The following is a 27,838-nucleotide window of genomic DNA, read 5'->3' as shown; positions in this document are numbered from 1 at the left end:
ACTAATTAAATCATGTTTCAATATTCCAAATTTGGTACATAAATACAGTTAATCTCGCTTCCTTTTTGCAAAAACACTTTTGATATGACAGAGAACAAGCAGTTCTGAGAAACAGATTCATATCAGAGTGTATCCAAGAAAGCGCGAGTATTCTGCAACTTCTAATTTGTAGATACCTCAACAGCAAAACATATAGCACTTACTATGGTCATTAGGGAAAAGTCACTTTTCAGTTATGCAGTGTTTGGCTTCAGTAAGAGAAAAATGCATTTGGCAATAAGATCTTTTAATTCTAAGTAACAGGAACCTGCTACAGTCAGAAAGAAAATTACAAGATTAAAAAATAAAAAAAAATCATTCTAGAATTGGCAGCTCAGAGACTGCAGTGAGGCAGCTTACTGTAAGTGGTGGTGCTGCAGAGACGATCCTGCATCACCATTGACTGGGAATTCTTGACTGCCCACGTTCAGCCCGAACTCCTGTTGTGCAAACTGGGTGTGCGGAGCACAGTCCCCATCAGCGGCTTTCCTCTGTCTCTGGAGGAACACACGAGCAGGGAGCAGCGGTGCATTTACCTGCTCCCATTTCCATCTGTAGTCATCAGGTTCAAAGATGAAAGAAAAACTGCTACTAATTAAATGGGCTTTGAATTAGACACAGCTTGCCCAGAACAACTGCTTCATAATTAATTTCCTATAAATTAATCTTTACAGTCAAAGCTAACATGCTTTGCCATTTTGGCAGCAGGAAACCGAAGAGCATCCAGTGCATGATGGGGAAGTTGGTATCTTCCTCTCACTGAGTAAAAAAGCTCTCAAACAGATTTTCCAGAAAAACTAACATGGACTACCAATTTATTTATTTTTTTTTTTAAAGAGGCTATTTTCTGTAAAAAGACTTGTGATGATTAAATAGTAATGTAAAAGTATAAGACAGTTAATTCTGATCAGAATCTCTGAGCTCATGATCATGATCAGCTCCCCCAAAATATTTTCCATAATCTGCAATGCATCATTCCTCCCAACAACTCCCAGATTAAAAAGTACAGGCACAAAAATAAATTATATATAGAACACTCATTTAATTTGAGTGCAAAAAAAGAGCATTTATGAATTACTTTCCCTGTAATAAATCCAAGGTCTGCCTCCATTTACATCATTTACATTCAAGAGAATGAACATTTTCCCATATCTGACGCCATAAAATGGAAGAATCTAATAAAACTGCAAGAATCACACGTTCATCTAGTTCGGGAAATACAGGTCTCCTACACTGGCAGTTTTACAGCAATCTGAGACAAATAACATCATTTGTTAAATAAAGACTTTGCAGTCTGGGATTTTGTTTTTATACCTAACCGTTGCAGGAAAGCTGCTGCTGATACCTGTTCCACAGGCGTTGAATCGCCCGAGGTAGAGTCAGCCTCCGCACATGTTCTGTGGCTCTAATCAATATGTTCCGTGCATCTCGGCTATATTGGAGCTCCTCTTATTACGTGCTCAATTGATTCACTCAACAACAGCAAGCTGGAAAAGGCTGTACTCCCGTGGATAAAGCAGATGTTGTTCTGACCTCCACCCACTGACCCCAGGAGCTGGGTTTCTGTCTGCCTCCAGTAAAGAAAAATATCCCGGCTACACATTTTGCCCTTGAACAATAGATATTACGTTCGTTATACAGAAGTTCTTGCTAACTTTCCCCTTGTTTTATTTAAAAAAACCAAAAAACAAAAAAACACCCACACAAACACAAAAAACATAGTAAACTACTTATTCCTAAGACTTTTAGAGAAATGTCCTCTATTTTGAAAAACTGGAAAATTTTTAACACACACACACACACCAAATTCTAGAAGGCAACACTAAAGCAAATCAAAAAATCAAAGAGCAAGTTTTCTGAAATTACTGCAAGCTGAAGATTAACACAGAAATGCCCCAATATTACAAATGCCATAGAATGATATGGACCTAGGAAAGTTTCTGTTACTTGAATTAATCATTATCTTTAAAATTATGGCAGCACAAAAAGTAGAAATAAAATTCATCAAATAATAAATGAAAATTGGGAGGAAAAAAGTCCCCTTCTTGGGAAGAATAAGGGGATCTGATAAAAAAAATAGAAAATAATTGAAGCAGGAGGTACAAAAAAAGATCCTAAAGATAGCAGCGATAAAGGAAATGGAGGAATAAAGGCAGAATTGTGATCTGAAAGGATGGGATATTGCTTTTGAGAATATCTGATATAGGGAAGACTGAGTTGAGATATTGATATATCAAATATTTGTTATATTTAGAAGACTATTTAATAGGTTAACCTAAATGCTGGGAAAGCAGAGGGGCAGCCATAAAACACTAAGCTCTCCCAATATACACATAAAAAGTGAAAGAGTTTTTAAACACACAACTGAAACAATAATGCCAATTTCTGCACTACGAGGGTCACTGCTACTGTCTTTGAATGACAGACAAAACATACCAGTGAGAAAAAAATAGGTTTCTAAGACAATGACACAGGAGAGGTCAGAATATATGTAGTTACTTAGCCTAATTAGTACCACAGGAACTAGTAAAAACCCTACGAAGCTTGGTAAAGTTTCATGACCTTAAAGGATTTGTGGTCTGTTTGCATCAAGCCATCCACTCTCTCCCAGTTAAAGACTTGGTACCAGAGCAACCTCCCCAGTCCCTCTCCTGAGTCCACCCCAACAAACCCTCCCAGAGGTGATGGGCTCTCACCACCTAACCTAACAGGGCACCCCCAAACTGAAGGGCTTTACAAGCAGCTCAGCTGCTATAATTAGTAAAGTACTTCACACAATTCTTTACCAGATCAGGGTTTAATTCATGACAGATTTCTCTTACCACATTTGAGGAATTTAGAGGATTGGGTGGTTATTGTGCTAAAACCAAACTGAAGTGTTTGGTTAGTGCCTTCCCAGGCTGATGGACATGACCCAGGTACTTCGATTCCATTTATTCAGGATTAAGGCTTAAGCTTGTTTCTAGTGAAGTCAATGGAGCTGTATCTGTAAATACGCATTTCAGGCCATTGCTTCTTATTAAAAAATCATTTTACAGAGATAAAATTACAAAAAAAAAAAAAAAAAAAATCTGGTTTCTTCATCCCTAACAGGTATTGACAGTATATCCCGTTCTCATGTGTGAGGCTGACCTGTCTTCTATCAGATCCCACTGTGTTTCGCCCTTCCAACTTTTTTTTTTTTTTTTAAACTTTCTCATGGACAATTTGATTGGAAGAAAGCTAAATTGTGCGCTTTAAACTGTAAACTCCCCAAGGCCCCATCCACACACATATATATTTTATTTTTAAAGAGGCTGGGGGGAGGAGGAAGATGTTTCTCCTCCCCGTTCTCTGTATATTTTGAAAAAGAGTATCAACTTTAAATCTTTTGTGCAAACCTTGTTAGATCATGAAGTCCACATTCAGCTAGAGGTTAGTGAAGAGCCCCCAAATCAATCCGGAACTAATGATCTATCAAGATTTTTAGTACATACTGTGCTATTAGAGTGCTATTTTTAAGTAAATTTTTAAGCGAAGCTTTTAATTTTTTTGTGATTAAAGAAATTTTTTTATTTTAAATGAAGGCAGGTCACAATAGCTATACAGAAGCAGTTTCATTTGTAATCCTGCCAGGGTTAGTACTAAAAAAAATTGTATGGTTATTAGAATATTCCCCTTGGCTTGGTTGCCTGAGTTTCATCTTTTCCCCCTCCCACTTGTACAACAGTATTTCAGGATCAATGTGTCTCACCAGAAATTGGAAGAAAGTAAATGGTAAAATGCAATTGCCTAAGTCTTTCTCTGACTAGCCCCATACATAGATTTTTTTTTTTTTTTTCCTGGATGGCTACAGTAGTTTCAGCTAGTCCTTAGCTATGGCATTATCAGCAAAAGAAAATGAAATAAACTGCTACAATTACTTGTCACTCCTGCCATTTCTGAATGCTAGTAAGCAGCTCTGATTCATTCAAGTGGGCTGTAGCTTAGATCAGGATGTGAAAAATATTCTTGTCTTAAGCTTAAGAATTTCTTCTTGTGTTTATAGGTAACAAAATCAAGGTTCCATCTCTGGAACACACATGTTACTCCTTATTAAATTTGAAAGAGAATGTCTATAATTTCATTATGTTCCCGCTGCAGGTGTAGGTGTAGATAATCTTATTCACTCAAGTGGAGGATTGGAGAAAGAAGTACAGAAGAAAAATGTATAGCTGAGGATATTGCAGAAGTGATAGGTATTAATTATACTGCCTGATGGGATGTTTGTCACTTTTCTTGCCTTGTTTAATGCTGCTACAAAGATATAAATGCATTTTTCCCCCTCCACAAAACATATGGAGCATTGCTGTTTGCTTAAAACCAAATGAATTTTGGTTTCATAAAACCAAGAGCAGAAAAATGAGTGAAAATCTTCATCCATTAGGTGTTCTTATCTCTTGCACTTGCATTAAGCAGGGAAAAAAGCAAACAAACAAAACAGAGAAAACTCGTTTCAAGGGGGTGCTAAAACATCTCTTTCTATACTGTATGCATAGAAGGTCGTGTATAAGTCATGTCTGATATTGCTTTCGAGCCATGGTCCCTAAGCTTTGCCAGAGTGTGCTCCAGAAAGAGCACGAGAATCATTAGCAGTTTGGAAGTCCAGCAGATGAAGCAACAGCCCAAGGAAGCAGTCAGAGTCTGGAGCAGAGGAAAGGAGGGGTTGATTAGAAGATAAAATTCCAGAATAGACTAGTCTCTGCTTTTGCTTTGCATTTTGACACACTCTCTGTGGTCTAGTTTAAAAGGTCATGATTTACACTTAAGCCACGGGAAGAAAGATTTCCTCTTTATAAAATACTACAAATACATATGTGCTGTGGACAACGTGCCATCAAGTTACTACAGTTATCATGATCTCTTTAATCTCCTGTGCTTTCCCTTGAGTATTTGTGTCCATTAGTCATCTTGCACTGTTCACTCACATTATAATCTCTTTGGGGCAAACTTTGTTCCTTAAAAGCAGACGGAGTTCAGTGAATGGAAGGCCTGGCACCCAGCTGAACTCTCACCGTGCTATCGAGTTTTAAACAATTATGATAATAAGCAAGATGCAATATGTCTGAAAGAAACTTGATAACATTATAATAGTTTATATATTCTACTTCTACTCACCTACAGTTTTAAATTAGATACATCATATTTAATATATTTGATCCAGTCTCTGGTTTGAAATAGCATTAACTGATGATTCTCCCTTGATTATTTCCCCCCCAAAAAAGGATAGCTTTTCCCAGCTGGGGGTCAGGAAGGGGAAACGTTCCTTTATAGAGCAAAGGGAGAAGGAACTCCCAGGCAATTACTTATTATTCTCTTGTCAAGTGCTATCATTGTCCTGCCCACAAAGCGAGAAGAGAAGCAGCACTGAACAGGCATTTTATGATAAAATAATAGAGGATGGGATGTATACTTGAGTTCTGTAACAAGATCTGGGGATCCAGGGTTTCTACTTCAAACCTTTAATGGTTTTTGAAAAGAAGTCAGTGTATGTTTAATTATCAGGAAATTAGTCATGAACAACAGAGTTCTTTTCTATTTAAACCTTCTAATTTAAAGGATGCACTAAGCAAAAGAGAGATCATACATAATTTAAAGTAATTGAGGAAGGGAATTAAAATATAAATTTCACTCTTCCATCTAATAACACTGCTCTTTCAAGCTCTGGGGATGTTGTTTAAGCCAAAGGTGGTGGTTGCCTTGACAATTCAAGGTAAGAATAGATATCCTTAAAAGAAATGAATAGAATAAGAGGGCATGAATAAGCAGCATTTACTAAATTGAGGGTTAAGGAAATTATAAGAGATCCCTGAAGAAGACTTAACATTGAAAATATAATACTAGAATGAAGAATAAAATGAAGGTTAATCTTGATAATGAAGGACTTGAACCCAGAGAAAATGTCATTATCAACATGTTAACATGTGCAGAGTTGGGGTGAGAATTGGATGGCTTGGAACACCAATGATATACGTAGCTTTTCAGCTGCTGCTTATTAGGACAAATGTAAAAGGGCCAGTAGAGAGTAGCTGCCTGAGAGAGCACCTTCGCGAAGATGGCAAGTCTGTTCCCATCCAACTGGGGACAGGAGAGTTTAACAGACCAACCAATGGCTCCCTTCTAGCGCCCCAGGGGATAGGTTTCCTTTTGGGTGAAGTTGTTATTTATTTTCCAGTTATTAAAAGCCCTGACCGCAGCTCTGATCTGATATAAACCTTAGCCCATTTCCCTGCAATGCAGACCGAGCTGGAGAAGACAAATAGTGGCAATTTTAACAGCAAAACACCACAGGCCCTCACGGATACCTGACTAAGAAGCCCAAGATAACAAAATTTTACAGGCAGCTCATTGCACCCACTGTGGGTGATCATAAGGCACTATGGAATACTGTTCAATTCTAATAAACAGCAACTTTGGTCTTAACTGTTATCAACTATTACTCTTGAGCTGGAGTTCAAGGATTTATTGAAGCAGCAGGTGTTATCTGTTTGAAATTTGTTTCTGTTGTTGTTTTCCTGCAAATGTCCAAGTGAAATCCTCATTTTGAGTCCAGTGACTTGCACCCCATTTCTTATTATTTCGGGTTTTGTCCTTCATTTGCTGCTGAGTTCACAGCTCATACTCAGAGAAGCACCTGATGGACTTAACATGAAAGAAATACAAAAGAAAGGCAAGGCAAGGAAAATTACTCTTAGAGTGATTGCCACTTCTGTGTTTCAGTTTAGGCTTTAAGTTTTGGAAATCTGGATATTTATGAATAAAAGCTGAGCTTTTGTTAAAAATGGATGAGAATTTTTAAGGTTCATTTTGTGCAGGAAGACAGAATAACCTCACTGACATCATAACTGAGAAGAGCTCTGGTGGTAGGTCAAAGACTCAAAGTGAGAGGATGAAGGAAATAAGAGGACTCCACTAGAAAATACAAAAGTGAGAAATACTGTTGTTAGAACAAAGAGACACATTCACTCCTATATGCTGTTTCACGGACCAGTGACAGATGCTTCACAACAAGGAATATGAAATAACCTCCCAATAATATACTATATTTAACTGTCCTTAGAGAAAAACTTCTAACCTGCAATATTATGGGTCAAAAATCTCAAAGTTTAATATCTCAAGCTTTCGAAACACGGTAGTCATTCTGGGTGGAGTCTTAAATAGTATAAACTGAAACAGCTTGGTTTACTGTTTTTAATGATGTGGCAGCTTAGGGAACCTGGGCAACTCAGAAACAGCTGAGGACCAGAAAGATGAAAAAAAACTTTTCACAATGATGTAACTGTCTTGTAATGATCAAAAATGTTGCTATGGATCAGACTGTGCCTTCCCAGTCTGGGTTGAATTCTTTACTGATCTCACCAGGAAGCTCTACTCAAAAAGGTTTGTGAAACAGCCTGGCCAACAGCAAATTAAGATGTTTTACCACTTAATTCTATACTGGCATCTTAAGATAAGTCATATTACCCTTATTAAAAAATTGTACATCAGTATGAATTCTGCTCTTGTTTCTGCTTTTTTTTTTTTTAAATTTTTGTATTTTTCTGTTACTTCACATCTGAGGACAGTGAAGCTTCACTGTGATCCACTGTGACCATCTGGTGTTTTTAGCAACACAAAGACAGGTGAAAGCAGACTTTTATCTGAAACAAAGGCGGAGTCTAAATTATTGATACCTATCCTTTATCAATGACATCAGAAACAGCAAATAATGTGACAATTCCAAAGCATAAATTGTCAAAACAGTTGCATTCTGTGATTAAAATCCTCATAAATTGCACTGCAATGGTTTTGAAATTAATAAACTGCATAGATGCACTGAAATATTTTAAAATTGTGAAGAATCTGCAAATATCACTGTCCCTAGAGGTTCTTCAAGGTCATGCCTCACTCTATAGCAGTGGAAGGCAAAACTTGTTATTTCATCATAAATGTTCTATTTTGTCTACAGCATAACACATAGAGATAACATATGAACTAGCCATTTTTTTTAAAAACCACACAACAGGATATGAGAGTTATATAACTAATAGGGGTTTTTTTATTCCAATAAACGGAAGCAAAGGAGAAAAAGGATTAAATATCTTTTTGAAAAAAACTGAACATATTTTTTCCTCCAGAATATCTAATTAATTAACAGAATTATTTGAAATCCAAGGATAATATTAATTCTCTGAAATGTATAATTTTCCTTAGTCATTCTTAATATAACAATATTAAAAATAGGACACCTACAATACTTTTATAGACCAATATTTTTCAAATTCATTTGGATGTAGAATGCCTATGTCCAAACACTTCCCAAATTAGAAGAAAGATAGAAAATTTTCAGGTAGCTGCTCGCTCCATGTTGTTTGCACAGTTAGCATGATGCCATGCACACAAATCGGGTAACTAAATTCAGTGTCTTAAATTTATTACTGCCATAATATTTTTTGTCTTCTACAGCACATACTGCAAGTTTTACTGGTATTGACAAGCTGTAAAGTGTGAAATATGCAAAAAAAATACATCAAGAAGTTTGCAACCCTGCCCACCTACTGCAACCAGCATTTTTAATTTGCTTTTTTCCCCTCCCACAAATCAAGTATTCATTACCGTTCCTAAAGTAACAAATAAAGGAATTAGGCTACTATGTAAAAATATCTTGGGTTGTGTTGTTTGGGTTTTTTTACCTGTAATTGATAAACTCCTAGTTGTTAAGAAAATCTTGGAAGTATTAAGTTATATACATAAAGTTTCAGAAACCAGATGGAAAATGGAGACATTTTTTAAGAAGATTAAATTTTGAAAATCCAGTGTTTTACTTCTGAACACGAGGCTTACAATACTGTACAATGTAAACACTAAGACACAGGAATAAAGTAAAAACCAAAAAAATTCTCTCTCCAAAATGATCACTCATAAGGTATCTTTCAGCTTATAAGAATGAGTGGACGTTCAGGCCATAGAGAATGTTGCAAGGAGCCATTAATACAGAAAATGCTACTGAAATCTTCCTCTTAAAGTTCTTAAAATTGGATGTTTTGAGGCCCCCTCCTGAATGCAGCTGCCACTGTATGGCAGGGGAAGAGGCAGTTCCTCAAGTTGTAATAGTTGGTGAGTTATGGTTTTCGTTTTCTTTGCTTAGTTTTTAATTTTAAAGATTCCTTCAATCCATCCAAAACCCAAGTGGCAACCCTTGTGGCTGAACCATCAGTTTACAGATCTTTTCACTCTGTAGCATTTTGCCTATATCATCATGACTTATTTGTTTTAAAACCATACCCTTTGGTATTTCAGATATTCTGTTAGAGCAGGTAGGTTACAGTATTTTCCTGCACTATATTATTTGCCTTTTTTTTTTTTTCAGAAATATGCAGAGCATAGCTGATATAATTGCTGTATTTTCTCAGCAATATTGATAATATATGATAGATGATACTTGGGCTTGGGGAATGGGAGGAAAAGGAAGCACCGCAAAACATTCTTATGCCGAAGAATTCTGTAGAGCTCAACAGGGATACGGAAATACTCCTCAAACTGTAAGTGAAAATAATTTGTCATTTAATTGTGTGACAAAAGACCAAGTCATTATGGTTTACGCTTGTTTAGATTAATCATAGGAAACAACATTTCACACTGACCTGTCAGCTATCAATAACTACTATAGTAGATGTTATTTAGCCAGGTCATTTTGAGCTCTGAGCAATGTCTCCAGCAACACAAACATGACTACCCAGTTCTTCGACAAATATCTGCAGTTTTCAGCAGCTGACAATTATTGATTTAGCTCTCTCTCCTTTAAAAAAAAAAAAAAAAAATCAATGCAAATGTGCAGTTAAGACTTTCAGCACACTGGAAAGAGTGAGCAAAGGCAGTGACTTTCACTTTATCAGCCATCCCATCAGGGAAACCTTCACAAGCGTTGGATAAGTTTCCTGCTATATAATACTTGTTTACAGCAGTGCCCAACACATACGGAATCCACCTTACATAGTACAACAAACTTCCCTTTGCTCCATTTAGGAAAAAGGCTTGGATCTGCTGAGGTTTTGAAGTTCCTATCAGTTTAATTCCTCATCATGAATGGTTTTAAGTTGATGATGTTTAATGAGATCTACATCATTCAGATAGCTCTCAAGCTGTGACTCAGCAAGACTTCACCAAGTCAGCCTTTCTAAACATACCTTTACCTTCCTTTCTGTGACTACTTCATGACATGTAAATTGATGTTTCATTGAGCTAATTGGATCCTTGCAGCTATTAATTTTTTGCAGCTATACTATTTTGAAAATAAACCAAGAAATTCCATCTTTCAATATGAAAGCAAATGTTCACTCTATCTGCTCAAGGTAGTATGAAACTACATCTCTACCATGTGATGGAAGTTACAAGCTCTTTACTTTCTGATACCCCAATATAGATATAACCCCTATAGATATATGGTGGTTAAGTAAATGTTTGCTAATTGGTACAAACAGGCAAACCCATGCAAATGATTTGCTGGGCCCAGAAAATGAATGCAGATAAATGTAAGTACTCTGCTACTGAACCTTGCACTTTCATACACAACCATCACATACAGGGGCACAACTCACATCACTTCATGTGTTTTTTTTTTTTTTTCCCTAGTTTTGTAAGATACCTTTTAGGATACCTCTTCAAGGTGTATTCTGCAGACCAAGTACCCACCTCTGTACATGCCTCAAGCTCTGATGCAGAAGCTATGGAATTCATTTTAGCACAGTTCCTATCTCAGAGTCTATCAGGTTCAGCAACCAGCTACTTGCATGTGCCCAGCTGCTGATATGTAGCTGCCTGACTACAAACAACAGTCAGATCAAGTCAATGGAGGCAGAGATCCATTCTGTTTCCAAAGTACAATCCTACCTTGGAATATAGAAGAATTTAAAAAGGAAGTCTTTAATTTTAAGATAATATTCCTCCTTTGATATGATATGCTCACCTGCAGAACAGTCTACAACGCTACTCGTTCATTCCTGATATGAGCAGACCATCAGTTCTCCTGCAGGACAAGCCATCTCTGTTCAGCTCTGGACAATGTTCTAACACAACAGAACCATACAAATCTAGCTATTTTTATAGTTTGTTGGTACTTTGTGAGCTGGGAAGAGATTCTGAATCTGCCTGAAACAAAGGAAACCCATGTAATCAACTGTCAGAAAAACAACAGGTTGACAGCTCTAACAGACAGATGGAAGTCTTTACAGGGAGTCATCGGAAATAAAATTTACACCCATCATCTTCACTCCCTTTGTTTTCTAACACAGACAGAACCACCCAACTCACTGTGGCACGTGATACAGATAAAACACATGCTTAACTGTGCAGTATCTCCCTATATTTAGCGATTGAAATGAACTTAATAACCAGACTTTAAAACAGGCAAAGAACACCTTTGACTGGACTCTAGTATCTGCTGGTGCTCAGTCCACTAGTTTCAGTATTTTACTAAACGGTATTTAAATCAAGATTGTATTACCAACCGTAACACAGCTGTCCAATGAAGATTTTCTCCTCCATCATGCAAGATGTCAGGTTGGGTGACACTAATAATCATGTATTTCAGACTTAAGCTTTGGAATTATGCCTTTCTGAAAACTGCATTTTAACAGGAAACATTTTTCAAAGTATTTTCAGAATACTCATGTTGAGCCCCAAATTTTCATAACTTCGTTATGTTCTCCAGACATAACTACCAGGTACTCTAACCATCAAGAGAAAAGTAAATTTTCTGTCAAGTCAACTAATTGAATCACACATCTTTTTTTACCATTGGGACTTCAGAGTAACAATATGTCTATTTCAACAAACTAAAAGCAGTTCAAGGTGTTCCAATTTGTAAACAGAGCTATCATTCAAGAAAGGGAACAGAAAATTGTGTCTTTCAAGGGTGTCTCAGCTCTCTGCATCTCCACAGAAGTAAAGAAAAAAAGTTAGCAAAAACTTTATGTCCTGCAAAGTTTCTGCTGAATAGCTGTGCATAAAAGCGTTAAGTCTCTAACCTTCTTCTGAAGAGAGCACACAGCATGATGCACAGTAGCACGAGAACTTTTCGGATACCACTATTCTGAAATCCTTCATATGCTATATTGGAACACTTCAGATGTTACGCACAACAGAATAGCTTAGAAGCAAAAATGTTTGCTGAATAAGCAGAAGTATAATATTCAGTAATCACGAGATCCCATTGAAAAAGTAACAACTTCACATAGAATTTGCAATTCACTTTAGTTGCTGTAAAATCTGAGAAGCAACACTCACTTCTGCAAATTGAGAATTTGGTGCATTTTGATATAACAATGCTTAATTGCATACTCCCTCCAACCCCCCCAAGTAAAAAAAAAAAAATAATCTGTTTTATGAAAAGCAATAGACTGTTTCCAAATTAATATTGGCTGAACTAATAACTTCCCAAGCAGAATGTTTTAGAACCATAGTAGAAATAGCCATTTCACTATATTTCTGGATAGAGCAAACCTGATTAATAGAAAACTAATGACATAAAAACATAAAGTCCATAATTGGACAGAATTCAGTTACACTCCATTGCAAAGTATGCTCCTTGGCATATTTTGCAGATTTTCATACTCCCATTCTCTGGCCTTACCAATCCTTTATAAACGTTTGAGACAAGCTTTCAGCTGTCCAAAGCTTTTGTACAAAGTCTGACAGAAGAAACACTGAAGAGGGGTGGGTTTTTTCATGGTTTTATCAGCTTTACTGCCCTGTCACAGTGGGGGTTTTTTGCCATAGTTTTCAAACCCCATGATGAAGTATAGTAACATTTCTAAACTGAAGTATTTCAAACATCAGTATTCAAACTATTATACAAATTAGAAATTATGTATGTAGATCTTAGATTAAAAACTATTTTTCTGTTCTTTTAATTCTGACCAATTCTTCAGACCTACTAAAACACAGGTAACAGTAGAAGGTGACATTCTTTAAACCAGCATCACAGAATCACACCCAACTTTTTATTTTCTTTTATAAGCTACAGAAAGGAGCTATGTTACTGAGTTGTTTTTAAAGAGTCTTCATTGTATGAATACCGCTGTGCTAGCTACAATCTCATCAGCTTGAGAGCTGTTCTTCAGACACTTCAAATGTTTGTCGTGTAAACCATCTCTTCCCACATCTACCTGCCAGATGACCCAAAGCCTGAACATACTGCTAGAAGTCTGGCTAACCTGAGGATTACAAGTAACATTTGTATTTATGCCTGAATGTTCATACAGGAAGAATGAAGTCTACTATGTCAAAGTATATAGAAAATACTATCAGGTAAGTTGCATGTAAACCAGCAATAAATCCTTTTTTATATTCCCAGTAAGATAGAACAACTTAATGTAAATCTAAATTAATCTTTCAATTTAAAAACACAATAAAATATATATTGTGAGTATTTATTCAGCACATGGCACTTCTGAGAATTCCTTGTGCCCTGATGGTTTTTTATTAGAGTGCAGCTAACCAGTATGCTTTATATTCTCAGCAATAACTTCAGTCCTTTGGTTTCTCTAGGGAGACAACCTGACCCTTGAATCTGTGTCTATGACCTAGCTGACGTCCACACTCACCAGAGCTGGCACCTTCTGGACAGCCTGGCCACATCCACATCACAGAGGATTTGGCCAGGTTGTCTTGCAGTCCCAGATGCTGCTCCTGGGACCCTGAGATACAATATTTTTATGGGAATTTCAATTCAGAATTCTTGCATATTACCAATTTGCAAAGTTTCTTACTGACTGTGCCATGCCTACGTTCCATTAAGAGTGAATTAGTTGATTGAGAAATTTAGAAATAAAATAGCGGTTGTCTAGGGCCTGGGAGCAAAATGCGAGTCAAATTTGCGAGCCCAGATTCATTTATATAGTACAGTTTTGAAAATCTTAAGGAGCAGACAATCAAAGAAAACAGTGCAGTTTGGGATCCTGATACTGAAGAAAAGTGTTTGAAGAGCAGTGCAACTCTCCATGTCCTTCCTGGATCCCCAAATTAGACACTGATTATTTACAAAGCAGACAAAGGAGGCCTTTAAAAATATAAAAGTCCTCTAAGATGACCTGAATAAGAGTCTCTGCTCCTAAAAGTACATCAGATTTTTTTAACTATATCATATGTTCCAATAGAAGATATTTCCTCTTGTCCTGTCAATGACCTTTAGACCATAACAGCTAAAGCAAAATACCACTGGAATGATTGAGTCCATCACAGTACGCCAGTACTCAATCTCTAATCTCTCTAGTTAGATGAAAAGAAGGGACTGTTAATTTTAGTCTTCACTTTAACCCTTTTAGGAGTTATGTGAAAACAGTGCTCTTTCAATGTTTATCATGCTATTGTGCATTGCATTAGTCCCAGGAAAGTATCTCTATACAACACCCTCAAGGATTGTGTGTGTTCCTGGACTTTATGCTTGCCCACAGCAAGCGATTTCAGGAAGTGATGTTGAAAAGGTGAAGGAAAAAACAGGAAGACTTGAAGGTATGAAAATAACACAGTCCTTGAAGAACAGGTAAGTCACAGGCTGAGGGTCACAGGAATTTTAAACATAAGGCAGAAATATAGAATTAAAAGGATTGAGGTTTAAAGATATTTTCAAGTAAATAAGGAACAAGATGCTGACAAAGGACAGAATAATGCTTCTGAAGGACAGCAAGAGATACTTACTGCTGAAAGAAATACATGTTCTGAAGTTAATTTTAAGAAAGGAAGATGTGCAATAGATACAGAGCAACTGCATTTAGTCAAGTTTAGATCGTGCAAACACCTCACTTAATAGTTCCAAGCCCTTTAATCCTTTTCAATGCCCAATCTATAATACCTCCGGTACAAGATCCCGCATTAGTAGTGGGATCCCAGCAGCCCGTTCCCAGAGGAAGTCAGATGACTTTTTTCAAAGAGTTAAAAACTGCAAGTTACTTAATAAACCACATGTTCAGAAAACAAGGAGTACCTGAAAAACAATAATATGCTTTAAAACTGTGGAAATTCAATTTTTTTTTGTTCTTTTATCTTTCTTCTTCACCTGTTTTTAAGGAGTTGGTTGTTTGGGTTTTTTTAACTTCAGGGTACTCTTGGGTTCATGCTTCGTGTTTTCTCTGCAGCCATGACAACCAGATGTTTACCTGGAAAGTAAGCTATGACTCAGTCATTTAATGACTCCTGAAGGTATCACCAATTACTGCAAGACAAGATCTAGGAGCCTATATTAGTAAACATGTATTTATACACTTCCTTGCTCATAACAGATCTCTTACACCAAATTCCTTAGTTTTCTTTCCCTCTGTTTAAGAAATGCGGTTTGCTTTGTGATACAGTAGCTTTGTGCTACACAGGTAGATTAGAACAGATAAGGTAAAATACTCGTTAAAGTTTAAAGATTTGCTTTATTTGTGTTCCTGACTCCAGTATTCATTTGTTAGAAAAACTCTAGTGAACAGATATGGGGGGAATATTTTTGGATGCATTAGAAAATGTTCAGTTAGAAAGTATAAATATGGAGATGCTTTTCTGTGAAAATATCACATTGTTATCCTATTTTTAATCAGAATAAAAATACAACATGATCAATCTAGTCAAATATTCCCAACTTATTTTGAAAAATGCATTATAAACCAATAACTGTTGATCCTGAAGTGTATGAAGAATACTGCAAGCCATTGTTGTGAACAGAAATGAAATGCATAAAGACAGTTACTTGTCAGGAATTACTTTTCTGCAGATACTAGCATGTATTTAAAAATCCTTCACCTGCTGTGCAGCAGCTGGAGAGTGAAAGGAGAAAGAGGTTAAAGATGGCCTTGGAGCATCTTTTGTAAAAGACCTACAATTGATAGCTAAAAAAGCCTAAAGCAAAATGCAGAGATATTTTCCTCAGGGTGTAAGAATTCAGCTGAAAAGGGTTTTCTGAGATTGGAGCTGGACCTTTATAATCTTCAACAGAAACTCAGGATAAATTTGAAGAGAATTGTGGTAGAAGAGTAAAATGTTGTCATACGACCAACTTAGGGAAAAAATATTTCCAATACAGGCAAATCTCACCAGTGTTAGAACAGACATAGTACAAAGCATACAAATAGTTGTAGTCTTGTGTATGTTGGGGTGTTGCTTAAGTTTGCATTTTCTGTTTGAAAACTTGGAAGAAAGGAAATGAACAGCAGGTCTAACATCATCCCTTTTAGTGACTGATTTCTTTTCCTGCAGCCCTTTCAAAACAAGAAAATATTTAAATGTAAATTGAAGAAACCATGTATTTCTATAAGACCTTGATATCACAATATCCCAGTTTCACAGAGATAATTTTTTATTCTGGAAACACGTGTCTGTTAAAGGCAGCCATAACTGGCTACAAAAGTTTGTTGATTGAGCTGAGCACTCCATTTGTTTGCAGGACTCTCCATTCGGACAAATCCATTGTAGCAGTTCAGAACCAGAGCCACTAACCCCACTTCTGAAAAAGCCCTCAGGGTTTCTTCAGCTTATTCTTAACAAATAAAGTTTGGATGATCAGCATCACTGTAGCTACAGGATGGTACCTGCTCTAGGCGGACCTGCTTTGGCAGGGGGATTGGACTAGATCTCCAGAGGTCCCTTCCAACCCCATATTATTCTGTGATTCTGTGACCATTATTGAAATGTTTTTTTCAAGGAACTCGGCTTTCTAAAGAGAAGTATATGAAGTTATCAAAGATGTACTTTAACATTCTGAAGGCAGGAGATAGGTTAAGTGCATACCTTAGTCAAATCTAAGCACAAAGGACCATGAACTTTAGGTGAGTAAGATCTGGTCACGTAAATAAATTTCCTTCAACTAGTGTTTTGTTAAACTCAACATAACTTTCTATAACAATTACTAAAGACAACATCAAGAGTAAGAACTGGTAAATAAGACTGAGAAATAACACAAGTAAGGGATTGATGAACAGCAGTTATCCTTAAATAAAAATGGATTGTACACTAGTTGAGAAAATGTGTAATTTGATTGTCTCCTTGACAGTACTCACAGTTACCTCATTAAGGCTAACAATCAAGTTTTATACTCCTCTCACAACCTCCTTTTCTTTTTTTCTTCTTTAATGAGAAAGAGGCAGAATCTCAAAACATCTCCCACTGTATTCAAGGACCAAAAATGATGTTATTCCTCTTCTCCCAGACAGCATAGTTGAAATTTGAAGAAAGATTCTGATTCCTTTGGTGTTGGAGAATTAAACTCGTCTAAAATCTTTAAGAAGCTCTGAAATCTCAGAACTGCACATTCAGTCCGTGACAGTGCTAAAAGATTAAAATTCAAATTATAGAAGACCTAGGATACGAAGTGCACACATTTAACCTCAGGCATTATTTAAAAGCCTGTTTGAAGTCAGCTGATGACTTTCCAGTTAATTTGATGAATTTTGGAGTAGGACAAATGAACATATGATACAATAAACATTGTAAACATCCTGTCACACCTGTCAGTAAAATGAGACTTTTTAACAATTCATTCATGTGGGTCAAACCAAATCAGCCCTGTTATAGGAATAAATCTTAAAATAATCGAAATATAGACAATCTTGTACAAAGGAAGATTGTTGTAGCCTCTGTAAGATGCTATATATTAGAAAAGTGTTAATATTAAGATTCTGATGTAGGTACTATCCTGATTTTTATGCTAATTGAACAGATTTTGCTGATAAAATCAGGTCAATAATATTTAATTGGGTCCATTAAACCAACTATAAACATGTTAATATTTTGACAACTTCAGTTATCAGATCTTTCTCTATCTCAAAGTTCCTTGGGTTTGTTCCATTGCCTCACCCCTATCCTGCAATCCTAGTCAAAGAAACTCCTCTTTCAAAGTTCCATCCCATATGCATCTCATCTCCAGTGAACTGAAAACAAGATAATCTGGGGATCCCTTTACCAGAAGCATATGAAGATAGCTGAGTGAAGGAGAACTGCAGTTCGCCCAACTAAAATTGCATGTTTCTTTCATTACTCACTCTGAACATCCTACTTCAATCTTGGTAATATACCAGCATTCTTAGTCTTGACATTTAATGTAATCATATGGGATCACTGTGACTGACAACTGTAATTGTCTACCTTAACTTAGTCATCTTCTACAATCAGTAAAATCACTTTAGAAAAATCTTTCCTCTTGCCTTTCAACTGTTTTTGTTACTTTCATCAGAACTTGAATATGCTTGATCTCGAGTTTTCCTATTATCTTACATGAAATTTATCCTAGGTTTTTAAAGACTCTCGAATGAAAACACCACGCTATCAAAAAAACATCAAGAGAACTATGGATGCTGAAGAAACACTTGTACTGTGCACATCTTTTCCTTTTGTAAAAACTCCAAAATCTCCAGAAGCACCTGAATGATAAAAAGACACTATCAGCAGCTATACATAAACACAGTTCTCATGATTTTAAGTTACGCCTGTTCACACGTTAAATTAAGATTAAAAACATCAAAAGAAAGTACTTCTTATCTCCAGTTAGCCAAAATTAGTACAACTTTTCTCCAGGCCGGTATTTTCTCTTAATTTTTAAAGTAGAAAGCTTACAGTTCTGAACTCCCAAGTAACATGTAAACATTTTAAAGTGAAAGAGAACTTAAGGAGACTGAGAAAGTCTCAGATCAAATTACAATTCTTAAAAAAAATTTAACAAAGCTATTGGGACTCAAGATGTATGAAAGTTTAACATTAGTAAAGAGCAGTGAATTATGATAGTGAGAAGGTAGTTTTGATGTACATCTCTTCCTTTCTAGTTGTCCTGTTATGTACGAGCAATGTCTTTAACTTTCAAATGTTATGAAATGTCTATGTATTTATATTTTGGCTTTCATTTCACAGGAGCAGCAAAACCACCACATAATGCTGCTCAGGTATATAGAATCCCATCAGCAGTTGTCTGCGAATGTTTCAAAACAGTCCCTTTGGTAAAAAAGTTGTCCCTATATGTAAGTCAATAGGGAATTAAAGCATTGAGGTCCATAAAAAGAGGAAATTTCTTCTGACAAACTTAATTTTTGTCAGGACTTCAGCAGAAGTATTGGATGTTATAACACATGAGAATTAGGTACCTGAACGACATGCCTTTTATCAAAAAAGTCAGTTTTGATTATTTGCATGTTATTTTTGATGCTCCCACCACTAAGATAATTTCTTTAAAGCTCTGACCTCAAGGATACTGTTCAGTGGGGTCTAAATGACAGAAGTACAATTTCCACATGTATTTTTTTTGTGTGCTGTAACATACCTCCATTCTCTTACTAAGGACCATGTTATTTCAGAACTTGAGAAATGGATACAATATGGATATTGTATCTGAGAAGCCATAACTATATACAGATATTAAAGGGAACAAACTTGCAAGAAAGACTCAGAAGAAAAAATTTAAATCTGTCTGAACCAATGCTTTTCCAAAGACAACTTGCATGTTTATGTTAAATACATATTGCAAGTGATAATAAATTAAAGTTGTTCCTAAATGTTCCACTCTATTTCTTATTGAAAGCTCATAAATATAAATTCCCAAAATATAGTATATGAGGTATATGATCTAGTTTCAGAGTATGTTTATATTACATTTCTAGCTCATAATTTGATTTTTCCAGCATCTTTCCTCAAATTTATGTGGCCTTACAGTGTACACAGAAGAAATGTTCTAAATTAATATGCTCTAAATAAGTTTCAACTTTACACTCATGACCATATTGGCTATAAGCATTGCTTAATTCCTGATCGCATCTGTTATCTGTAAAAAAAAAAAAGTGAGACTATTTCAGTATAATCTTTTTCTAGACTATTAGTCTCAAAGAATGTGTCATTTTTGCCAGCTACCCAGCAGCAAAAGGCACATGGGAATAACTGCTTTTTTTAATCATTCAACCATTAAAAATTAGAAGAAAAGTTGGTTTTCTTTAAATTATGAAGATACAGTAATAGATATTCACAGGCTATCTGAATATTGATTCCTATCATTCCCTTCCAAGGATGAAGTTTGTCCATAACACGATCTCCTATCATGGATAACAAAACATAGGAAAACATTTGGTCATAAATCTTTAAGCTTTTCAAAACAAATGCTTAGACCATTAGATCTCTACTTGACAGATGCATAAGATAATGAGAAACATCCTTTCGTCCATAATTATTTTGCAAGTTTTTTCATTTGTTCTCCTGCTCTCATGACATCTCGTTAAGAAATAGCAGTTACTTGAGAGTTTTGAATTCCACACTTAAAATATCTAGAGCAGAAGGAGAGAGGAGGGTTGGGGTTTTTTTAGTTATAATTATATCCTTATAGAATGATATGCAGAATTGATATTCCTCCTTAGCGGTTATCAATTTGACCTCTAATGAATAGAACAGATTTATGGGAAACTCATTTAGGAGTCAGGTTATGACTTCAGTGATTCATACTGGCTGATAATTAACAGCATATACTGAACAATTTATGAGCTCTAAAAATTGAACTTCTGCACTGTAAACTATAGCATACTACAGAGACAAGATGGTTTGGATAGTATTTCCTATTAGCTGTTCACAGGAACAAAAGGAGAAAGCTGTGGTCAGTCTCATTTCCCAGAAGGTTTGTTTTCCCCAAGTGCTCCTTTTTACCCAGTTACTACAAGACTGCATAGTAAAAGACAACCAGTAGCGAAGTACCAGACTTTGAAGGTTCAGTATAACTCCTAATTTTATTTATTAATTACTATAAAATAATTACAGTTGTTTACTGTAACATTATTTCAAATACTTAAGCCAAATAGGGACCCAGAATTCTAGTTAACTATTTGCTAAAATAAAAAGTAGTAGTTGGGTCCTTTTCCTGTTCCTGTTGCACAATGACATAAGCAGTGTGACTGCTCTCTCTACTCTCCTCTACCTAAGCTTTCCTGTGACAGTAAATTACATTGTAACTTAAGCTATCTTCGTATATATATTCTTCACGTCATTATTTTATATACGTAAATAAGCATATACAAGCACAGCAGGTGTGCAAAAGCCGCAAATACAGGGAAGCATGTGTTCCTACAGATTTGTGGCCTGTGTTCCCCAGTTTTCCACAACAGCCTTAGCTCCCTACCTGCCACATTTAGCTGTCACCCAGAATCTCATTTTTTCACTGCCTACCAACACGCCTTGACAGAAGGGAGCCTTTGCCTACCTTTCCGTATAGAAACATACTAAGGAAAACGTAACAAGATATGACAAGCAAATCCAGGCTTCTGGTTAGATGCTGTTCTTCATGCTAACAACTCATGACCTTTCACAAACGGTCTTCAGTGAGTGCTTTTTTAAAACACTAATTTTTCACCATGTTTCAATATTTGAACTAGAATAAAATTTTTAAATATGCTGAGGATCAGGAGGAAGTTGTAACTTTTAGGTTTCAGTTCAGTCTTTTCATCAGTTTCCCAAATGTCCTTCAGGTTTCTGCACCACTCAAGATCTTTCTTGTAAAGCAAGATCTGCCAGACAATCTGTTTTAAATAGCAGGCAGCCTTCCCAATTTTAAGAACTGAACCCCCAAAATTCTATATACTCAAGAGCTTCAAGCTACATACTTCAGGAGATGACAATTGCTGTTCAAGAGAAAGCAATGCCTTTCCCTACATCCCAGCACTGTTGTGGGGGTGGGATGAAAACGCAGGTGGTTCCAGGGAAGACTCGGTTGCGTTACCTCCCTAAAGCCAGTCTCAGGAGGAACCTCGCTTGTTCCTCAAGCTGAAATTTCTACTTCCAGCAGCAAACCCACTGCTACCTGTGAGGTACAACTTCTACAGGAGTGGTACCCAAACTGCTCAAAATCTGCATTCAAGCTGGCCACTCCTGACTGAGCAGAGACTGGTATTTACAGCAAAGGCTTTAGCTCTTCTTCCACTGCCTTTTTCCCCTCAACTCTACAAGATTAAGAGACAGGCTTATTTAAAGAGAAAACTTCAGTTTTCAGTGGAAATTGATCAATTGAACATAACAATTACACAAGCACTACTACCTTATCCAGACTGAAAATATACTACTGTCCTTTCTAATAAGATGTTTAGTGTATTATCCATAAATTGCCAGTTGAATGAAATATGATGGTTTAAAAATGTAAATGCTTTTTATTACTACTGCAGAAAAATATAAGACTTTCTGGAGGACATGACCCCACTGCAATCACCAAGAATCCAATTTTTATAAAGTTTTATATTAACTATATCATTTTCTTACACAGAACTACCTAAATAGATCCATTGAGGGACTGGGGCCCTCACTGTGTGCTACTACTCAGTCTTTAAAAATTAAAAACCTGGCTTTAATCACGTGAACAATCTCACTGATGCCTCACATGCAGAAAGCTAAAAGCATGATTAATTTTTTTTCAAGCAAGAATAGAAGTAATGCTAACTCAGTCCTGCAATATTATTCCAGTTCTTGTTATACGAAAAATACATTATCCTGCATGTTTCCAATTGTGAAATGCAAAAGTAGTTCTTCAGGACAAAACTTTAAGAGCAGAAGAAAATCAGTTTCTTAAGTTTTCTCCAAATTGCACAGCAAAGTTACATTTGATCATCTTGCAAGAGCGTTTTTTCTTCAGAACAGAATAGCAAGATATGCACACAAAAGCATGTAACATCAATAATGAAAAACTATTCCAAGCACTAATCAGTGGAGGGAAAGAGAGCCCTTTAGCATGAAGTGGGTAAACCTATCTTTCAACAGTTTCTGTTGTTTTTACATCAGAGACAGACGGTGGAAAGGCATGAAAGATTACTGATGACCTGTGTATTTGTCCTCCTTTTTTCTACTTCAAACACAGACTGACTCTTGTATTCATGTTTTCCTGAGACAAGCTACAGATCTAATGAACTGCTCTATTTTTATTTCCTTTTTGTGAGAATGTTCTTCGACATGAACAGCATTTTTAAAAAGATAGTCTTTTTAATTTCCACTGTTGAAAAAATGTGACAATTACACTATGTAGACAACTACAGTTAGATTCAGAGCAAAGTTACTTTGAATATTCTTTATATTCTGAGCTCCATACTTCATTATATACTAAAACTGCTGCGGGAAGATAACTATAGGTGGAACCAAATTCCAATTTGAGACCAAATCTAAAGCATCTTTCCAAGAATGCATAATTAAGCAGCATTTGTTAGACTCAAATTGAGTACATAAATTTTTGAACACAGGTTAATTTTGGTTGGATTAAAAGCACCACCTGTTTGCTCCTATAAAAAAAGTGCCATAATTTCTGTTTCAGCTAAGTATTTAATTCTCATATATTTGGTTTCATCCTTTCCATATGCAGTTGGTTTATCAATACCCTCCAGTACTGAGAGAGTCAACACATGCCCCATTTATTTGCTCTTCACATGGCTGGCACAGAAGCGCTACAATTCCAAATGTGTTTCCCAGGTAAGGAAAGCAATATAGAACAGGGTAGCTTGGACACATGTACTCTTGTGTGTAAAGGATTAAATGGCTGCAAAGCAAACTGCTGTTCATCACTGAAGTTCAGAGCAGTAGCAGTAGTTACTACTTCATATGGCAACCCTTGAGATGCAAGTCATTAATGACTGCCAGAAAACAGCAACTTACCCAAGTCCGTCACAGGAGTTGTAGCATTCTGCTCCTCTCAATAGCTGTTATACACCTGGCTGCTGTGGAAAATGCTCCTTTTGCCTTGTCATGTAGAGTTGTTTCCACATGACAAGCTTAAAAATGGTTTTACAACTGTGAAGTTTAAGACGTGGCTCAATAGACTGCAGTGAATCACAAGCAAGCACTAGAAAGGTTTCAGTGCAAATCTTTTTCCACTGAATCTTTCATCTCTGATGGTAGGATGAACCCTTGACTTGCTTAGCATCTGAGAGAAGACATGAAAATTCACAACTTTGGAAGAGAAACAGAAGATTATAAGTCACCTATCCACAACTGTGGATCCACAGGACATGGATCCTGTGGTACTTTAACCCTATTGATTTTGTAAGCAGAGAGTCACAGACATACCTTAAAAAACAGACCTGTCATACTCTATTATCATTTTAATCTTTAATTAGTGCAGAGTGTGTATCCTATACAGACAATCCTGTGTACTTGAAAGGCTATTTTATAAACTTTAAGCCCTGTACCTTGATAAGGTGGCATTTGTTGAAAAGCTATTCAAAGAAAATATTCATAAGATACAGTTTGGGGGGAAAAAAAAAAAAAAAACTAGTGGAAGAATTTATCCAAGAAGTTCTCCTTTTAAAAGTATTCTAGGGGCATTGTCAATTCTTAGAACAGGATAAAGCAAGCTGTAGACACTACAAAAGAATTACTGTCAGCAGCAAGAGATGTTCAAAGGAGAGACACATTTAAAGCCTTTCAATGTAGGGGGCACTGTGGAAATCCTGTGGAGGCCGGGATCAGAGACACCCTCTCTCCTCTTCTAGCTGTTGAATTTAAAACCCCAAGTGTTCAATTTTATCAGTAGAGAAGTTCAAAAAGGCACCCATGAAAATAAGCCGAGGACAATAAAACCAAGGCTGCAATACATGAACACACTGACAAGGTAGCAACACCATTAAAATATCGCTCAGAAGAGGAAAATAAGAATTTTAGGTTCCCTGACGGAATAGAGTGAGAGCACAAGAGAACATGTGTGTGGGGGAACCCTCAGAGTAGCTGCCAAGGCATCCCATCTTCCTCCTGTTTCTGATTATTCCTCCGTCTTTATATCAAAGTTCAACTCTACATCTTGAGTGTTTAAATGGCAGAGAAGTGCAAAGAAAGCAAAAGCTTTATGAAGCATGTGTATGACAGGAGAAGTAACAGGGACATATTAAATGCAATGAACTAAACTTTGAACAAAAGTGAGTCGGTTTTTCTTTGCAGGAATTTGGGCCCTCATGCTTAAATATATTACCGCAGATAGCTTTATTGCCACAAGCTTAAACTTATTATTAAAGCTCTGGGACCTCAGTCTGAATTCAATAAACTGGTATGTAAAGTATTGGTCCCTCCAATCCCAGAAGTCTTGCCAGAATTGCATATCCTTATTCATAAGAACTCTGTTATCCCATGAAATTCACTTCAAGTCCTGAACTTCTAGAAACTCACTCAGCTGAACAAAGAGTACAGACCTTTCTTACAGTACGTGCTGGAGACTGGCACTAAACACTAAAGATAAGTGACTGTTGGTGATCTCATCCTGTAGTTTTTCATGCAAAAAATTGTTTTTCTCTTTCACTTCCCTCAGATCCAGACCTTTTGATTTTGGTTTGATGTGCGGATTCAAAAACATAACTGTGAAATCAACTTGGTTTCACCTGGCTTGAAGTCAAAACCAGTCAGTTTTATACCCTTCCCCTAACACTCAGAAGCCTGTTGGGGCCAGGCAATCTTTTCTTCGTGACCCTCATGCAAATTTCCAATTTGTTACTGAGTGGAAAGCAAACCTCCTTGATGTAGGTGGCCTGCACAGCCTCCAGTTACTCCAAGTCTAATTTACCTAATCAGCACTATTGCTTACAAGCTCCAACATTTGTAAAGCACTTACCACACAGTTAAAAACAGTATAGTATGTTTGCTAAGAATATTTTTATTTCTATAAAATACCAGGAGAATATTTTAGCATATTTTTATATCAAGTGCTATCTACCAAACAAATCCCCACTTTTTTAATTCAAAAGAATGCAAAATAGGTGGAGAGACTGCATTTGTAGGTTTATTATTCTTATTTAAGTAGCTTCTTACATAAATCCTCAGGTATGTATGATTAATTATTTGTTTTCTAATCCCTGTTCAAAAGAATGCATCTGCTTTTATGTTTAAATCAGGTTTTAGCATCCTTTTTAAAGCATTTGACAAATTAAAAATGCAGATACCTGTACATTCAAAAGAATTCCTGTAATGCTATTGATAAGTCATCTGCTACTTAGCACGCTTTTGTGAAAGCTGTGATGAGTTGCCACACATTACCTGTTTGCTATGATATTTATCTTAGAGTTAAGTATATTTTCCACTAAGGTTTACAATCACACATTTCACAGGGGAGAGACTGGCATTCCAAGCACTAACACAGATCTTGGATATTAGGCTAAAAACTTAGATATTAGGGAAAAGCTAAATTTATGGAAACATACTCCAAGTTTAACCATTATGTTTAGAGAATCACCCAACGAGCCAGCCTATGAAAGTTGCCTTTGGAGTTAAAAAAAACCCCACACTTGACAAGGCAAATCTATTTACATGGACAAGTCTACTTAAATGAACAGTCAAGACTTTATGTCTACTTATACTTATGTATAAAATACTTATGTCCACTATCCTATAGAGTTCAAGAGGAAAAAACTTTTAGCTTAAAATCACACATACATCCAGACTTCCAACTCATGCAAACCATCCTGTTGATTTCTCTTAGCCATCCCCTCCCTGAGTTTGTTCAAGTTTCACATGTCTAATCGCTGTAATCCAAACCAATATCTGTTCCAGCCTTAGAACTGCTTCTGTGAAGGCCAGCAAGCCTCATCTTCTCAGCCAGGCTGCACTCAGCAAGAAGCCATTTTGGAGCAAAGTTATGCGTTTATGATTTAGCACCCGTTCATGAACAGACACACATACATAACATGCTCTTGCAGCCACATGGCCTCCAAACCATACACAACTTCCACTGGCCTCACTAGAGGCTCTGAAAGCATCCATGGATTTTTTTCTAGAAGGGATCCTAGGTAAAGTTATATCAAAGAATTTAAGTATTCCTTGATACCATTTATTTTAGGGGAGTTACCTTTAGCCTGACCCAAAAAATCTGGTCTAGAATGAAATCCTTTTCAAAAGTCTTCATATTTCAGCTTTGAGAATGAATAAATAAGGTTCTATAGTCACTAAGTGCCCCAAAAGCCTGTTCCCGTGGAAGGGTAGTTCCCTTGTCTTGTACTTGGTTGAGACAAAGCTGAACCCCACCTTCTCCTCAGCAGAATGCTTGAACCAGAAATGAACTGCCTGTTGTAAAGTGCTGCAGTCCTGTCAGAAGGCAATGTTCTGCTGTTAGCAGTCAAACCGCATGCAAAGCCAGAGCGAGACAAGGGGCTGGGATGCAGCTCCTAAAGGAGAGCAGACATTCACCAGCCATTTTATCAGGTGAGTCCTGATAAAATGCCCATCTTTCAGAGGACATTTCTCACTCTGCTTCTTCCACTCAAATTCATGCTGGATGTTGATGTGAATGTTGTAATCTAATAACCACAGAAGTGTAAAAAATAAGTTGATAAGGACCTAGAAACATCATCTAACCATCTCGTATGCCAAGGCAGAATCAACTACGTCTAAACTGAAACTCCATACCTGAAACATTGTTTGTATCAATACTTCCCATCTTCTCCCTAAACTGGGACCTTCCACATTGGATTTGGGTCATGAATTTTTTTTTTAGCACTTAATTACTCCACATTTTATTGTGCTTCATTATCTGAAATAAATTTAATACTTGTCACACCGTTAAGTCTCCTCATGGCACATGTAATACAAAAGCTTGTTACTTCAAGCTCACTGCCAGCAATAACTCAACTATTTTCCATTCAATTATAGAACATACTGATTTTCCTGCTGAGTCACCTCAAATTCAATTTCTCATTGAGAATTCAACTAAATTACTCGCCCATGAATTAACAATGTTGAATGCTAACACAGACATTGAATTATATTATATTTCAGTGACTAGAAGATGTAATTGCAGCTGACAAGGCCTGCTTTGTTTTTTTTCTTCTTTTACAATTTTGACTTACTGATCCTGCCT

This window comes from Numenius arquata, chromosome 12, assembly GCF_964106895.1.
Source record: "Numenius arquata chromosome 12, bNumArq3.hap1.1, whole genome shotgun sequence".
NCBI lineage: Eukaryota > Metazoa > Chordata > Aves > Charadriiformes > Scolopacidae > Numenius > Numenius arquata.
Note: the sequence above shows the minus strand (reverse complement) of the source record.